The sequence below is a fragment of the Camellia sinensis genome, chromosome 2, assembly GCF_055761805.1.
Source record: "Camellia sinensis isolate YWXY chromosome 2, ASM5576180v1, whole genome shotgun sequence".
In the NCBI taxonomy this organism is placed as follows: domain Eukaryota; kingdom Viridiplantae; phylum Streptophyta; class Magnoliopsida; order Ericales; family Theaceae; genus Camellia; species Camellia sinensis.
In genome coordinates, this window is record NC_138962.1 from 185,764,089 (window position 1) to 185,770,812 (window position 6,724).

Sequence of the window (6,724 nt, forward strand, 5' to 3'; positions counted from 1 at the left end):
ACTAGATTTATATGCCAAATCAAGATATAAATGGTCGAATCGTCAGTGTGATGTCCGATATGATGGAAAATACACCCTCGGATTTGAAGCGGCATGAGTGGTGATGACGACGACGGTAGGAGCTCAAGAGCTTTAAGGGTTTCGAAGAGTTTGGCTGAGGAAGATGAACAGTAGAGGAAAAAGGAGAGGGTTAGTATGCATTTACGAACAAGAGGCGAAGATGCGCCAATTTTCTAATTTTTGGAGAATGTGATGATGGCTAGAAGCCTGCATGGGTCCACTGGGGGAGCGCTACGTGGCATTGATATGACGGGTTGTCAGTATAGTTGATTGATGGATGACTAGACAATGGGCACAAGTCTCAAGGACTAGACAAATTCGATAGCTCGACCAGGAAAGATAATCCCAATGACACTTAACACGGATAGAATTAAGGGGAAATTAAGAGGGGGATTTATACTCAACATTTGGCCGAGCTAAACCAACACAGAGTTTGGTGTTGGGCCGAGCTATCTTTGGGCATCACGGTGGTAAAAGCCATGTTAGGGCTGCAAGTTCGACAGGGTTAGGTGCAGTGTAGGGCGGACCCGGGGAATGGGCAGTGCACTATGGCCGCATTATATGGCCGAGATAATGGCCTGCACACCCATAGTTGACCTGCCTAAGAGAATGCCACCAACGTGTTGACCGAACGTAGCTCTGACTTGAAGGCCGGCATGGCTTAGCTCGACACTGTGATGTATAAAGTCTTACTCTGGTGCAACCCAAGTAATAGCACGGTTAGGTACTCCACGTGGACCAATGCAAAGGAATCCGCTCTGGGCATGCGTCAATACCATTCGGTGGTTTGGCCAATACTGTTTGGTAGTATTCACGTGTACACGTGTGAGGAATGGAAAGGGAAGTATAGCCACGCGTCCAGCAAAGGGCAACAGATATAGTGCACACACAATCTGGGGTTGCATGGCTAGTCTAAAAGAGGAGGCCCAAGCAGACTCACAAGGGTAAGCAACTTTTAGCCACTTTCTCTCTATAGTGCTCTGTATTCTCTTTTCTTCTCCAAGAAAGCTAACTTGACCGTTGCAGGGGTTCTCTGGCAACCCACTCTCTGGGTAGCTCACCCTTGTTTGTTCGCAGTAAGACAGAGTCCTATCAAAACAAGAAGAGCTTGGGAGCAAGGAGTACGAAAGGCGACAAATATTTTCCCCCCATACAAGCCTCATTGAGAAGTTGGGAAATATTCTTTATTGTCTAATCTCTTGGCTCTTTACACAATGTTTTAATAATAGAAGAACAAATAACTTGCATTGCATGCACATGAAAAAATGACTCATTGATGATGTGAAAACAATTGTCAAGAACAATTGTCACTCGCCTGAAGAAAAATGTGGACTTTGTGCTTAATAGGTTTAGACAACTTTCCATTTGGATGATTATACAATAGCCTTGTTGAGAAGTTGGGTAATAATTAGCTAAGTACCTGAAGTTTCTTAGATTGAGGATCTTGGTAGAAAGAATGCTGAATGAGTTTAAATATAAGCATAAAAATGCTTTAGATGCAGCTAATAACAAAAGAAAATTTGGCAGGGGGGAAATAAATGAAATTCAACAACTGTAATTGTACATTTTTTTAATGGTTAATCATATTATTGAAGTTCTAGCATCCTAGTGGATGTGATCAACCATAGTAGTAGATGGTTGAACACAATGACATACGGTTGACCACGTTTTGGAAGTTTTCAAAAAAATAAAAAACAAAATTCGTTAGGTAGCCGTTGAAAACTTGGCAACATAAACCTCAACAACCATTTGAAGTATTTTGATGAGTGGAAGGCACCAAGAGCTATATCATAACTCTTATAAACCCTTATACATATTTTGAGCGTAAATCCTACCTTGTTTAGAGAGTGTAGCTATTGCGTCTTCAACAAATCTTAGAAGGGCTTGCTCCAAGGGACTTTTCGAAGTTCTTTTCTTGTGGAAGGCATCAATGTTACATGAACTCTTTATTTCTCTCGTATAGTACCCATGTCCACCAGATATGACAAAGGTAAGGGTGTGGGATATGTGTTTTGACACTTGCACCCAATGTAGGCAGTTGGATCCTTTAATTTTATATGCTATTCGCAAAAGAAGTTCTTATTGCTAGTAAAAAAATATTTTGTCTTTCATATGCACGAGAAAGAGAAATTTCTTATTTTTCTTGTGTCCTATTTAATTTCAAGTATATATCTAAATAATTTACATCATATTTTCTAAGAATATTATACAATATACAATATTTATGTGTTCGTGATCTGTCCTCATACTTGTACCCATTTTTTGGATACAGATCATGTTGTACCAATTGTATGATAACATAAAATATATTGAACAAACAAATAGAATTTCAGAACAAGAACATGCTTAAATTTACAGAAATTCATAATAAAATAAAACTTGCAAAATGAAACAAACCGAAGCCTGCACTAGACAGTGTCCTTAAAACAGATTTGCCACCTCACCGATTAGATGCTGGAGGTTGTTTGACATCTGCCTCCCAAGATACGACGGTTGGACCAGCTACGCAATGCACCTACTAAATAGCTTCGGCGAATAGAACTTTGCAGCACTCTCTCATAGGTAGGGCTGAGCAAGTGATCCGTGAAATTCGTAATCCGATCCAGTCCACTCCAATCCGATAGGTTTGGATTGGTTTTTTGAATCCGTGGTTCGGTTCCGGATTGAAGAATTAAAAATCCGTAGTCTACGGATTGGTTCCGGATTGAACCCCACGGTTCCGGATTGGAACCGATCCGAACCGTATGGAAATAGTCTATATTTTTATTATACATCATCCCCCACAGTATCTTCTCTTAATTCTATATAAAATCTAAACTCAAACCTAAAACCGTATAATATCTTCTTTTATTACTCTTGTTTGTAGGTTTTTAGTTTTAATTTGTAATGGTTTAAATACTTATAGTGAAACCAATTTTCTTATGGTTGTTTAAATTTTAGAACAGTATGTCGCTATTATAGAAAAATATGTTGCTATTGTGGAACTAATATAGCGCTATGTTTATATTTTTATAAAATTAAAGTGTTATAAATATATTTTTGTTATTTAATTATGTGAATCAATGGTCCTAAACCGATCTAATCCGTATTTAAATGGATTGATTCGGATTGGTTCCATGATTTAAACGGATTGGGTTGGTTCCAATTTTTTAGGAACCGTAGATAACGAATTGGTCCTGGTTTTATCCCAATCCGGTCCAATCCGGACCATGCTCACCCCTACTCATAGGAAGAAAATAATAAAACTAGAAAACTTTTGAAGACTGGAATAGCAGTAATTTCTGGTGTAGAAAGTTAAAGGAGAGGGCCTCCTTTTATACACATAGAGGGAGAGAGGAAGAGGCTTCCATGCAACAAATGCAGGAATTAATTCTGCATTAACCTGAATTAATTCTGCAAAACTGATGGGTTTAATTATATCATCAATAGAGGAGACTAGGTTTTGTGTACATATTCCTGCAGCCCACACATCTGACTTGGCCCAAAAAGATTAAGATAGATAGGCCAAGCCCAACCTCCACACTCAATCCATTCCAGCAAGCCCAAGCCTAAGCCCAAGTTTCAAGTCTCAAGTCCCAAGATCCACAACCCACGACCCATAGATCACGGACCCGGTCCGGTCTAGTCTGGTTCGGGCGGGTTGGCGGCTCATGGGCGCACACGTTTGGCAATTTTTGCATAACCAACTTGGACCATAGTCTTGGCCCAAGTCCATTCTTGAAGCATCCATAACTCATTTCCTTCGAAAAATTTGGATGCCCCAAAGGGCTTACACCCTTATGCAAAAGATGGGTTTTAAATACCCATCAATGATCTCCTCTACAATCGATATAGGATACAAGGTTTTACACATTTCCTAACACCTCTTTCATGAAGCCAACTTAATGAGTCAGTTTCTCATTCAAACCTTAATGGTTTTTGGTCATTCTTTTTGTGGTATAAAGATTAGATTACAAAGAATCTAAACCCACTTTAATTCACCTCAATTGACGTTTGACACCCACTTTAATATTGCATTAAAGTCACAAAAAAACCATTATTTTTCCAACAATCCCCCACATGAATAAAAATTGACCGAATAATAACAAACAGACAATGCTTCACAACAAATACTCGGAGAGAGCGCAACAGAATAACCCCGTCATCGAAAAATGTAGCTTTTGGTTTTGAACCCCTCCTAGTGAAGTCTATCAGATTTATTGGCTATCCAGTGAACACAGAGTCTTGAACTGTTCTGCCGTTTATGTAAACCAAGACAACAGTCCTCACACTAGAATTACTCCAACCATTATTTCGCTCTCACTGTTGTGTCTGGTTTGGCCCTGGAACACTAGCGTGGTTCAATGAGTGATTTAAATAATTAGGCCCTGTTAATTCTTATAGAAGCGGCCCCACTTCACACTCATATAGGTGACTCTACTTGAGCATCCTGCTATACTCAGCTCAATAACTTAACACACTAGAGTCATTAAAAGCTCAGCTTAACCTCTACACTTGCAGGTATCACTGATGAAAGGAATGGATGGAGGTTTAACCTCCTCAATGACATACCACTGTTACACGCAATTAGGTTGTCCCATTGAACCTAGATCTTGGGATCTCTAGTCAACTAGGTTGGGTTTCCATTCCAGTAACACCTTACACTAAAGACCTTAACCCCATTCCTTCTAACGACTTTTCTACTAATACTTGATTTAACCCTTTGGTTAGTGGATTCACAATGTTGTCCTGAGACTTTACATAGTCTAAAGTGAAAACTCCGTTCGAGAGTAGTGTTCGTATGAAATTATGTCTATGACGAATATGTCTAGACTTTCCATTATACATATTACTTTGTGCCCATCCAATCACTGATTGGTTGTCATAATGAATACAAATGGCTAGCACAGGCCTCGACCAACATGAAATATCCTCAATGAACTGGCAAAGCCATTTAGCTTTTTCAGTCGCTTTATCCAAACAATAAATTCAGATTCCATCGTTGATCCCGATATATACGTTTGCTTAGAAGATTTCCAAGATACAGATGCCCTTCCGAGAGTAAACACATAACCACTAGTGGATTTGTAGTATTTTATATCAGATATCCAATTAGCATCACTATATCCTTCTAGTACCGCTGGGTATCTGATATAATATAGCCCATAACCCTAGGTGTAGCATAGATGACCTAACATCCGCATAATGCCCCTCCAATGAGTAGCATTCGGATTACTCATGTATCTACTAAGCCTATTAACATAGTAGGCTATATCCAGCCTTGCACAGCTCATCAGACACATCAAACTTCCAATGACCTGAGAATTTCTAGCTGAGAAACACTCTCACCATTATTCTTGGTCAAGTATAGACTCACGTCTACCGGTGTCATAGACACACTTGTATCTGATTTACAAAATTTCTCAAGTATTTTCTCAACATAATGAGATTGAGAAAGTACAATACCATCAGATGTTCTTCTAATCTTAACACCCATAATTACATCTACAATGCCCATATCTTTCATGTCAAACTTAGAGTTTAACAAGCTTTTGGCAGTTTGAATCATTTCATCATTACTACCAACAATGAGTATGTCATCTACGTATAGACACAACATGAGATAACCTCTGTCAGTGTCTTTGACATACACTCATTTGTCACACTCGTTGATTTTGAATCCATTTGGCAACATAGCGTTGTCAAACTTCTCATGCCATTGCTTGAGAGCTTGCTTCAAATCATACAATGATTTGACAAGCGTACAAACTTTCTTATTTTGTCCTAGAGTTGAGAATCCCTCGGGTTGCTCCATGTAGATTTCTTCATCTAAATCTCCATTTAAGAAAGTTGTCTGTACGTCCATCTGATGTATCTCCAGACCACATAAAGCTGCTATCGCAATCACCATGCGAATGGATGTAATCATTGTCACAGGTGAATACGTATCAAAGTAATCCAGGCCTTCACACTACTTGTATCCTTTGATAACTAGTCTAGCTTTATACTTATCAATTCACCCATCAGCTTTCATTTTTCTTTAAAGATCCACCTACTCCCCAAGGCCTTACTACCTGGGGGTAGATCAACCAACTCCCAAGTATGGTTCTGTAAGATAGAGTCAATCTCATTTTTGATTGCTTCTTTCCACAAAGGACTTTCGGGTGAAGTCATAGCTTCATGGAAAGTTCAAGGTTCTCTCTTTAACATATAAGTTAAGAAGTCTGGACCAAAAGACTTTGCAGTCCTAGCCTTCTTATTCTTTCTTGGCTCATCTATATCTTCAGGTTGATCATCTAAGTGATCATCTGTTTGATCAGCTATGTGATCATTGTCACCTTCAACCTCTTCCATAGAACTCTGAATCCTTTCTTGGAAATGACACGGAAATAAATTTTCAAAGAAAGACACATTTCTTAATTCTATGATATTATTCTTGTGTATATATGGAATAACAGACCTATACACAAGAAATCGATATGCACTGTTATTATGTGCATATCCAATGAATACACAATCCACTGACTTCGGTTCTATTTGAACCCGCTTGGACATAGGTACCGTCACTTTTGCAAGACACCTCCACATTCGTAAGAATTTATAAGAAGGCTTGATACCTTTCCATAACTCATACGAGGTCGTGTCCACCTTCTTCCGAGGTACTTTATTCAAAATGTAATTCGCA